Here is a 12,095-nt window from a genome sequence, read left to right as displayed (position 1 = left end):
AGGGCCCCAGGCCAGTTTCGGCTGAGGCCTTCCAAATAGCCTGATGTCCCATGTGCATAAGTACATCTCTTACCTCAGGTAATGTTGGCAGTGACCTCTGTTTCAGAAAGGATAAACTCAAACAGATAAAGGTCATGTATTGTTTGCTAAATTCTGAGTAGGTCTGCTTCCTCAGGATCCTCTCTGCAAGTGGTATTTAAAAATATATGAAATCAGGTGTTGGTAGTCTAAAATATAAATATGAAATCAGCAGATCTTTCTTCTTTAGGTTGAAGGATGTTAGTGATAAAGTTAAAATATGTCTCTTCCACTATTTCACCCTCATCAGTTTGCATTGTCACTATTTTCAGACAATATTACATCACTCTGTCTTGCCATAAGCCTATGTACTCCAAAAGAAATTATTCCAAGACTCTCTGTCAATGTTTCTCTGTCACTTTTTCTAACTCAGTTTTCTAAATCTAAACACCAGTTTAATGTCTCTGATCCTTCCCAAACCAAGCCTCCCACTATTTCCTTTCCAGAGAACATGCTAATGTTGAGTCTATAGTATATTTGTACTATTGGGATTATGGCATCAGCCCAGACTTAATGGAGATATTCAGTTTCTTTGTGTGTGTACATGTGAAGTTCTTCTTTGAGTAGTATGGTTTCTACCTTTTAAAATAACTCCTTCCTCAGAGGGTGGACTACTATAAAGTTCCAAGGTACACCTTTCCACTGATATACTCAGGTATATCCCTATTTTCAAAATTCTCAGGTGGACCTAGAAAAAACTTCCTGAGTTATCTTACTTGCCTTAATATTAATGACCTTAATTGTACTCTCTTCTAAACCTTTCACATTTCTAACATTGTCCTTAAAATGTCTTCTTTTTCATCTGAAAATTTGTCCTTAATTATTACAAAATGGAATCCAAGAAGTTTAAAAGGCAATATACCAGAGGGCTTAAGTGTAGTAGAATTGGGTGGTCATTCAGAGCATGCAAGGAATATGGTAATATAAATATCTGAAAAGTATCTTTTATAATAATACTTGTTCAAAACAAAAAGTTTCATTCATTTCAAACTAAAAATTGAGCTTCGTAGAATGTTTTCCTGAACAGAAAATATTGAACAGTTTAACATTTGTGAAATCTCTCTAATTCTGTGAAAGCTTGTCTCTTGGTTAGTTACATTAGAAGACTGGCCTTTGACTGAATTCCTTCCTTTTCACACATTGGAAAGTATTACAGAGGTCCACCATTTAAAACAAACAATATGTTACAAATTAATTCTGGTATAATGTATTCCAACAAAGCCTAGAGAAAGCTGCTGAGGTGGCCTCAAGTCAAACTTAATAGTCCTCTTCTCTGCTGACCACTTCCTTACATGTCCCGCGGAAGAGAATGGTGTGCTCAAACTGTGCTCTATAGGAGCCTTTGATGTCACGTAAGTGGGGGTAGGGATCCCCAAGGCCCAAGTCACACAGGTTCTTCAGAGTCATTGGGTATTTACTTTCTCCTAGGCCATCTAGCCACCTGTGGAAGAAGGCGCAGAGTGCCAAAGTTTTCATTGATGACATTTAACAAGTGTTTTGCTCTTGGAAGTCTTCTTGGCACCTGTCCAACATCAAAAGTTTTTACATAATGTGAACATTCCACATCATCATGCACCACACCTTTTCCTGTACCCAAGGTTTCTATGGCCTATACTTCACCTTTCTCCATTCTTGTTGCTTCTCCTCCTTTCACAATGGGCACCATTTTCCAAGCATGTATTCTATATGGCCCAATTGAATGTCCATTAAGATTTCGAATGGGTTTTACTTGATATGTTTTTCCATCAACTTCAACCTCATAAGATGCCATTACTTCTTGGATTGCCTCACCAATGTCATGAAGATGAACATCATTTCCAACACACTTTATTCCCATGTTGGTGGCATCTTTTACAGCCCTCAATAACGGGTCATACTTGGGATTGAAAGTGACAGTAAAAACACAGTCGATAATCCTACCGCTGATGTGTGTTCCAAAATCTATCCTGCAGATGTCACATTGCAGGACTGTGGGGTCTCCAGCATTGGAAGTGTAGTGGGCTGCACAGATATTTGAGGGAGCAGCCCATAGGGAAGGCAAGGCTAGCATTTAGGCCATTCTCTTTTATTAGCTTACAGGAGCAATCTTCCAGTTTTTCAGATTTCTATCATCATCATCCCATGCTTGATCCAGCTCATCACATACTTCCTCATTTGCCTATGTGCCCCTGTGGCTTTCTAAAAATCATTCCAGATCTCCTCACTGGCCTGGTCTAATGCTTTCTTTTCTTCACTTGTGGTTCTGCAAGCTGCTCTTTGTCTGTCTTGTGTTGAGAGCTACTCAGCATTTTTGGCCCTTTGGAAATACACCACCGTGATACAGGGCACAAATGGGAGCTGAGGCCAGGTCTGTCTGTTCCTTGGGTCCTTTCTTCTCTTTCTTTCCTCCATCTCCACCACCATTTCTATCTTCGTTGTCACCCTTTTTTTCATTGTCCTCCAGGGCCTGTTTTTCCACCTGTTTTGCTACCTCATCTACTTAAGTCCCCATTCTCCCTCTCTTTCTTGTTGTTTTGCCTTCCAAGCCACCCTTGCCCTTCTAGTTCTTGGGCATCTCCTCCGCTGAGGCAGTCAGGCCACTGTCCTTGCCGTCAGGCTCCAGCTCACCTTCAGGTGCCTCTCCGAGGCCATGCCTAGGCCTGTTCCACACCCTCCACATTGCTAAGGACAGAAGGAGAGGGTGAGGTAGACAGGCCTGCTTCCCATGCAGCCTGCTGCTTTCATCTGCCCCTGCCGAGCCACTCTAGCTGGTGCGATGGAGCAAGGGGCATGCTGGGACGGTTAGAAGACCGAGCACAGAGGGGGTGGGGTGGCCAGGACCTGCTGGCCTGTGGCTGGTGGGGGAGGGGGAAAATGTCCTCTTTCTTAAGGTCTGGGTGTACTAATGTTAGGAGACTTCTATTCTTCTTCATTGTAAATGCATAGCAATAGGCAGTTCCTACAATCCTTGTCTTTTTTTTTAAAAAACATTGTACCATGTGTGACAACATCAATGCTCAAATTTTAATGCAAGCAATAAATTTTTAACTTTACATTAATCAATGCTCCAAGGAATAAATATGCCATGCATAAAAAATGCTCAAAGTAATATGTATAAAAACAAAATCATAAAAACCATAGTGGGAAACAATGGGAGGAGTTTTGTTTCCACAGAATTGAAAGTATCCTCCCTGCCCCCTTACCCACCCCCCACCTCCCAGCTTTAGCAGGGACTGCTTTTAATCAGAGCTGTGATCTAGGGTGTTTCTTATCAGGTAAAAGGTTAGAGGCTTTCAGCCTCTAAAAAGCTGTGGGAGAAAGAAAACTGAGGTTGGGGGAAGGGAATTTGGCTCCTTTTAGTATGCAAATTGATAGTCATTTAACTGAACTTCAAGTTTTAAGGTAAAAAGAAGAAGCTGGAACACAAGCTTGGTGAGTATAAAATTTTTTTTCATTTATTTGAAATATTTGAGGTAGTTTGAGTAAAAATTGGGAAAAGAGAGAGATTGAAGCTGGAGTGAGAATACAGAGGGTAAAATGGAAAGATAAAGGATTTGAGTGGGGGTGGAACAGCGGCTAATCCAGGTGGCTCTCAGGTCCTTTCTTTCTTATCCACTCCCTCCCCCACCCTACTTTAGAAGACTTAGGTATGTTAATAGAGGTTGAAACTAAAGAACTTGTAGCCTGATTGGAAAATAAGGCTTATTAATTAGTGATGAAAGGTTTTATTGAATCTGGGTACTGACTAGGGTAAAGATATTGATTTGTATAATTATTAAGCTTTGCCTGTGTAAGGTATGATTGAATTTTGTTTCCACAGAGATTATATAAAAATAGGATTTGAAGCCATACTAGTGACTTGTGGTAGGGAATAAAACTCCCTTCTAAGGCAGTTGAGGAAGCTGGCCACCTGAAAATCAGCATATCTAAAGGGCAAGCTCCTTTGTTCTAAGAAAGGCACTAACTGTATTTCAAAAGGCTGCCAGGCTAGATATAATTCACAAAGGGATGAAATCTTTATTATTGATAATCTCCTCATGTTTTGTCAGTTCTTCTCAGCAATGGAAAGGGATCCCCCTTCCATGCTATCTGAGGTAGACAGATGGAGGAGAAAATAAAAATATTTTAGCTTGATATAAAGAATAAGTGTATGAAGATGAGAGGGGAGGGGAAGCTGCAAATCCATGTGCTCTTAAGAACCACTCCCTCCTCATCTTTAGAAGACTCAAGGACTTTAAAGAATCCAAAGCTTTTTGCTTTAGTTCTAATCTAATCTAATTCAAACCTTTTTGTAAAACCTCTGAAGGATAGGAAGGGTGAATTGAAATGTGGAAGTGAAAAGATGTAATGAAGGTGTGGGTTTTGGTGAAAAGCTGACCAATGAGGGTCACGGCATGAACTTCAAATCTGAATGAGTTATAAAAGCAAGTTACAGGATCAATAATTTCTATGTGTGATGATCTGGAAATGAAATTGATGAAGTTTATTGTTTCTGTATTTCTCAAATTCTCTTAGACTGTGAAATTTGAGAAGACCATTGTGTGGTAGAAATGGTATTATACCAATTTTAATCTGATTTTGTTATATATGAATTGAGTTTTTAAAAATGGTGTGATAAAAATTTGATAATTTGAAAGTGTTATATCTGGTTATAGACAAGTAGTAATAACATTGCTGATATTTACTATGATAGCAGATTTTCCATTTGAAATCTTGTCTATTATGAGTGTATATATATGTGTGTATGTGGGTACACACACACACACACACACACACACACACATATATACACACATACATATATATATATAAATATATATATATATATATATATTTATATATATATATAGTGGTTTAAAGTTATAGCTTCAACATATTAATGATGAGATAAGTGATTCTCTGTGCAAGGAGATTTAGAAATGCATTCACCGAATTTGAAAATGAATAGTTTCAAATTTTACATACATTATAATGTTTAGGGCATTATTACATTATTACATTACATTTCTATGGTCTGAATGTTGTTAGAATTGTATTGTCTGAGAAAAATGATGAATGGATTAAGAAGCTCTCTGATCAAGATCCAGTGACCTAGGTCCCCCCTGACCTCATTTTAATATAGTTCCCCTCCCAGTATGTAGGGCCATCAATTGGCATCCCTTGGGAATACCTACTCTTTGAAGGGCATATGTTTTATAGCTGTCATTTAGGAAGATTATTAGCTGTTATTTATGGTCACTGTTTTAGTATTAATTGATCAGTATCTGGAAAGAAAAGGGGGATGGACAGCAGCTACAGAGAAGCCCCTTAGGTAATAACCCTGGACATGGAGTTCCTGAACAAGGAATGTGATTAGCTGAGAATTTGCAAATGATCTCTAGTAACTGGCTTAGGACAGATTTTAAAATTAGAATTTGAGATGTGGGTCCTGGCAAGGTTTTGATTGATGAGACTTGCTATCTGATGTAAAAGAGCCTACCCTCTGGGGGAGATGTCATTAATTACTTAAGAAGAAAGAATTGGTGGATGTGATGCTTTATGTGGAAGGCTGAGATGTTTTCTTTTCCTTTTGTGGCAGTGTCTGTAATCAAAACAAGTGGTTAGTGATAAAAGGAAAGGAATCTGTCAGAATCTGTTACTATTGTGAGTGAAGTTGTGGTACCTAAACACCTAGAAGGTTTTATGGGGAGAATTGGAAAATTTGATTAATGCAAATATGTGAAATCTTGCTGTTTTCAACCAAATAATTGGGTAAATTAGTACTCTGGTATAGTCATGTGAAAAATAACATTCTTTCTAAATATTGATGGGAATAATCACATAAAAGGAAAAAGAAATAAAGATACAAATGCAATGTTGATTCATTATCCCATAGAGTAAGGCTGGGATTAAAGTTATTGTGTATCTATACGGAGTAAGGCCCTTACATGTTTCAAAGTGATGTAAAAGCATTTGGGTATTAATACAAATGATGTAATTAATTACTGGAACTAAGTCAGAGATATCTTCAGTTTGTGGAAAAGAATTTCAGTGTAAATTTCTTAGAGGGAGATAACTTGTAGAATACTTTTGCATTAATGTAAGATGTTAAATGTATCATTCCATGATATAAAACAGGGCTGTCCAAAATGTGGCCCACAAGCCTGTAGCGCAATTTATGCGGCCTGCCTACAAGCATAGAAATTTATATAAATGCTTTAGGCAGACTTTAAGCCTGGCTCAATGAAGCTTGCTGTTTGACTTAACTTCTGCCTGGAGTTGACAGGAAGCTGGGGAAATATGGCCCCCTTACCATAAATCCCTTATTTTTTAGTGGCAAATTTCTATAATCAGAAGGTTTTCTAAGTACAGTAAAAAAAATCTAATAAAATAATTGATTGTGGAACATCTTAGGCTACCATACGACTGGAACTAGTGTTCCTGTATAAGTTAGGGTAGTTTATAAGAGCCATGTATAGGGTCTTGTATAAGTTAGGGTCTTTTAATTCTTGGTAATGGTATGGAGACAATTAGGTCAAGGGCTTGTGAGAATATTATTTGATTAATATCAAGCTTTTTTAAAGATTTGTAACAATTAGTAACATTAAAAGAAGAATGACTTGTGGTTTATTTTGTAAATGCTATCAAAGAAACATTGCATGACTAAAAGTTTATGATGATATATGTACTGTGTTAAAAATTTACTATTTAATGTATTTATGCATGTACTGAAGCCTGTTGTTAATTCTTTAGTGAAATCTCATCCTCCTCATGAGGAAATTAATAATGGGCTAATGTAAAATATAAGAAACTGGGTCTTGATGTGAATTTCTTAAACATGACAATTGGTCAAAGTTCCAATTTTGAAAATATAAAATGATTAGGGTATAAGGATTAGAAATGGTAGCTTTAAATTCTGCTAAGGTGGGGGCAGAGCGAAGATGGTGGCTGGAAAGCAGTGAGCTCCCTGCTGAGTCCCTCCAAAAATCTATAAAAAATGGCTCTGAACCAATACTAGAACTGCAAAACCCATAAAACAGCAGAGGGAAGCAGGGCTCCAGCCCAGGACAGCCTGGATGGCCTCTGGGTGAGGTCTACCCCACACGGAGCTGGGAGCTGGGAGCGGACCAGAGCAGAGCCCAGCATGAGCTGCTCGGACCAACCAGACCAGGAGCCGGGCGGAGCGGGCCCTAGCGCCCTGAATCAGGGAGCTGCGGCAGTTACCAGACTTCTCAACTCACAAACACCAAAGACAGTGGAGAAGGTTAGTGGGAAAAGTTGCGGGAGTGGAAGGAGTTCATGGTTTGGCCACCACCTCCAGGGCAGCGGAGGTGGGGCAGCTACAGCTGCTGTTGCTTCTGGCCCAAGGCCCACCTGGTGGGAGGAATTAAGTGGCAGATCAGAGCAGGAGTGCACAGCCTGCTGAAGATCTAAGCCCAGTCTGGCTTGGTGGTTCTTGGGGAAGGAGGAGTGCTGGTGTGGCAGAGCTGGTGCATCCCCCCTAAATGTGGAACATAGAACTCTTTAGTCTACAAGCAGTCAAACCCTGCTGAAAAACTCAAGGGTCAAGTTAGTTGGTTGGGAATATGGCCGGGCAGGAAAACACACCCAGATTCAGTCTCAGACTTTGGATTCTTTCTCTGGTGACAAAGAAGACCAAAACATACAGACTAAAGAAGTCAAAAAAGTGCAAGAGCCTACACCAAAAGCCTCCAAGAAAAATATGAACTGGTCCCAGGCTATGGAAGAGCTCAAAATGGATTTCAAAAAGCAAATTAGGGAAGTAGAGGAAAAATTGGGAAGAGAAATGAGAAGGATGAGAGAAAACCATGAAAAACAAGTCAATGACTTGCTAAAGGAGACCAAAAAAAATACTGAAAAATACACTGAAGAAAACAACACCTTAAAAATTAGACTAACTCAAATGGCAAAAGAGCTCCAAAAAGCCAATGAGGAGAAGAACGCCTTGAAAGGCAGAATTAGCCAAATGGAAAAGGAGGTCCAAAAGACCACTGAAGAAAATCCTACCTTAAAAATTAAATTGGAGCAAGTGGAAGCTAGTGACTTTATGAGAAATCAAGAGATTATAAAACAGGACCAAAGGAATGACAAAATGGAAGACAATGTGAAATATCTCATTGGAAAAACCACTGACCTGGAAAATAGATCCAGGAGAGATAATTTAAAAATTATTGGACTACCTGAAAGCCATGATCAAAAAAAGAGCCTAGATGTCATCTTTCAAGAAATTATCAAGTAGAACTGCCCTGATATTCTAGAGCCACAGGGCAAAATAGAAATTGAAAGAATCCACCGATCGCCTCCTCAAATAGATCCCAAAAAGAAATCTCCTAGGAATATTCTTGCCAAATTCCAGAGCTCCCAGATCAAGGAGGAAATACTACAAGCAGCCAGAAAGAAACAATTTGAGTATTGTGGAAACCCAATCAGAATAACCCAAGATCTGGCAGTTTCTACATTAAGAGATCGAAGGGCTTGGAATACGATATTCCGGAGGTCAATGGAGCTAGGATTAAAACCTAGAATCACCTACCCAGCAAAACTGAGTATCATGCTCTAAGGCAAAATATGGACTTTCAATAAAATAGAGGACTTTCAAGCTTTGTCAGTGAAAGGACCAGAGCTGAATAGCAAATTTGACTTTCAAACACAAGAATCAAGAGAAGCATGTAAAGGTAAACAAGAAAGAGAAATCATAAGGGACTTACTAAAGTTGAACTGTTTTGTTTCCATTCCTACACGGAAAGATGATGTGTATGATTCATGAAACCTCAATATCATAGCAGCTGAAAGGAATATGCATATATATATATATATATATGTGTTTATGTATATATGTATATATATAGATAGGTGAATGTGCATGTATGTATATATGTATGTGTACGTATATATATATATAGAGAGAGAGAGAGAGAGAGAGAGCACGGACACAGGGTGAGTTGAAGATTAAGGGAAGATATCTAAAAGAAATAAAATCAAATTAAGGGATGAGAGAGGAATATATTGAGAGGGGGAGATAGGGAGAGATAGATTGGGGTGGATTATCTCGAATGAAGGTGGCAAGAGGAAGCAGTTCTGTGGGAGGAGGGGAGACGGCAGGTGAGGGGGTATATTAGGAAGGCAGAATTTATGATTTCAAAGAGAATCTCATATGTGTCTAAAAGGTCCGGAACCGCAGGATATAAGGAATTCTCTAGGCAGAAGGCAGGAGAACTAAAGCATGTATTTACACTCCACAATAACAAGCCCACAAACCAGCGTCCCCATTTTGATATTTTCATCAAAAGCTTCCAGGCCCAATAAGTCCACCTTACAAGGGTAATCAGAAGGCCACAGAGAAGTGAGATGGTATAAGGCAAAATCGTATACATGCTTCCCCTCTACGGTAAGAAGATTACCCACTAGCCTCTAGTCAGCTCTGCTACCGGCAGCTCAGCTTCGGCTGTAGGTGTCTCTGGCTCCAACCGGAAAAGGAAAGGAGGATCTTCAAGCCGTCCTCTCCCCTCTTATAGAGTTTTTGACATCATCAAGCGCCACCTGAATGACCAGGGCCAATTGGTTCTTGACTTGGCCCCTCCCCCAGCGTAGACCACATTAACACACCTCCCCTCAGCCAGTGCCACGACTCATCACACAGGAAGCTCTGGTCCTGCCCCGGAAGAGCAAGCCCCAGCATTCAGGGAAGCTCAACGAGGCGAGCTGAGTCATTCAAAGAAAACAAAGTCCATTCTGGCTACAGGGGGGAATGAGTGAATCTTGCTCTCATCAAATTTGGCCTGAGGAGGGAATACCATACATACTCAATTGGGTATCTTACCCCACAGAAAATAAGATGGAAGAAGATAAAAAAAAAAGAGAGGGGGATGATGGAGGGGAGGGTAGATGGGGGTGGAGGTAATCAAAAACAAACACTTTGGAAAGGGGTCAAGGGAGAAAATTCAATAAAGGGGGAAGGGTTGGGAAGGAGCAAAATATAGTTAGTCTTTCACAACATGAGTATTGTGGAAGGGTTATACATAATGACACACATGTGGCCTATGTTGAATTGCTTTACTTCTTAGGGAGGGTGAGTGGGAAGGGAAAAGGGGAGAGAATTTGGAACTCAAAGTTTTAAAAACAGGTGTTCAAAAACAAAAAAAAAAAGTTTTTGCATGCAACTAGAAAATAAGATACACAGGCAATGGGGCATAGAAATTTATCTTGCCCTACAAGAAAGGAAGGGAAAAGTGGATGGGAGGGGAGTGGGGTGACAGAAGGGAGGGCTGAATGGGGAACAGGGCACCCAGAATATATGTCATCTTCGAGTGGCGGGGGAGGGTAGAAATGGAGAGAAAATTTGTAATTCAAACTCTTGTGAAAATCAATGCTGAAAACTAAATATGTTAAATAAATAAATTTTTTTAAAAAAGAGTTGGCATTGGCTAAATTAGCATTTCCTTGTTCCTTGTACCTGGGGTAGTATATTTCTGCATTTAGAGTGTGAGAGTAAAAAGGTCAGTGGTGGGTGGGGGTTGTTTGCGTTAGGGTATACAACTGGATTCTGCCCTCTGGGCACCGCCTCTCCCCACCCATTGTGTATAGGTTGGGAGATTGCCCTTTCCTGCGGGATCATAATAAAATTTCTTTCTACTTTCCACTTGAGAAGCCTCTGAGTTTAATTTTGGGTGAAGTTGCTGTCCCACACAATACTCAAAATGAACAGGACTTCCTTGAAATATTGCCTGTCATGGGTACCCAAATGATATCTATGCCGAAAAGGCTAAACAAAATTAGAAAAATTTTAAGAAGGAAATTGAGAGAATTATATTAATAAACAGAACCACCAAACACCACCACCACCAAAAACAACCAACATCAACAAACCTTGTTGTAACCAAGCACCCAACAACAAAGAAATGGCTTCTGGCACACTTTAAAAAAAATTCCTGTGAAAATATTTCCTGCTTGGAAAGGGAGTACCAGCCAGTCCAAGAATCATCATTTAAAAATGCCTGGCATTCAGAAATGGGAGCCAGGGGCAGTTAGGTGGCACAGTGTGTAGAGCACTGGCCCTGGAGTCAGGAGGACCTGAGTTCAAATTCGGTCTCAGACACTTGACACACTTACTAGCTGTGTGACCTTGGGCAAGTCACTTAACCCCAATTGCCCTGCCTTCCCCCCTCCATAAACAAAACAAAACAAAACAAACAGAAATGGGAGCCAAAGGCAAAGAACATTCAAATTTAAAATGTGAAGCTACCAAAACAATATAGAGCAGTTAATGTTAAAGCCAGTAGGTCAGGGCTATTCAAACTGAAATCATTAAGGAAACACTGGCCTTCAGAAAACGTCTGGAAAAGCCAGAGGCAGAGTACAGTGTAGCTTCAGAATTACCACTAAAATTCCAGTTAAAATGACATATTTAACTGATTGAATGAAATTGAGTGAGGAAAAGTGACAGAGAAACAGATTGACAGAGAGTCTCGGGATAGTGTCTGTTGTACATAACCTTATGACATAGCCTTCTCTGTGTGTGTATAATTCTTGTAAGAGAAATGACCAGGAAGGAATTCAAAATTATTGTATTAAACAAATTTTTCCATATAATATATGAACTATAATATATAGAACAGGGTGGCCTACATGTAATAAGGATTTGTAGGCAGAGGAAGGGGAAGAAAATAAAGATATATTAAGCACCTGCTCTATGCCAAACACTGTACTAAGTGCTTTACAAATATCTGGAATGCTACACCCAACATCTCAGAGAGCCTGGAGTCCTACCTTTGTGGGTGTTTAGAGGATGGCTATGACTGGGCAATCTCTCCCTCACTGTCCTGTATTCAAGAGGGATATTGGGCTTGGAATTATATCTATCTATTACATATTAGAAACATGAATTTTAGGGGTGCAATTCTTTTGGGAGGTTCAGGATAAAAATGATTTTCTCTAATAGTTCAGGGAGGAAATACTTTTGCTCAAGAACTGGAAGGTAACAGCTTAATCAAAGCTTGTCAGGTTCCCCTCCATATTATACACATTACAAAAAAGGCAAT

At 39.6% G+C, this 12,095-nt stretch overlaps 1 pseudogene; it reads right to left on the bottom strand.

Annotated features, from left to right (window-relative positions):
- Nucleotides 1-1,335: 1,335 nt before the first annotated feature.
- LOC118856826 lies at nt 1,336-2,737 on the bottom strand (annotated as a pseudogene).
- Between the last annotated feature and the right edge of the window lie 9,358 nt (nt 2,738-12,095).

Source organism: Trichosurus vulpecula, chromosome 1 (assembly GCF_011100635.1).
Source record: "Trichosurus vulpecula isolate mTriVul1 chromosome 1, mTriVul1.pri, whole genome shotgun sequence".
NCBI classification, from domain to species: domain Eukaryota; kingdom Metazoa; phylum Chordata; class Mammalia; order Diprotodontia; family Phalangeridae; genus Trichosurus; species Trichosurus vulpecula.
Note: the sequence above shows the minus strand (reverse complement) of the source record. Positions and strands in the feature narration are given on the sequence as shown.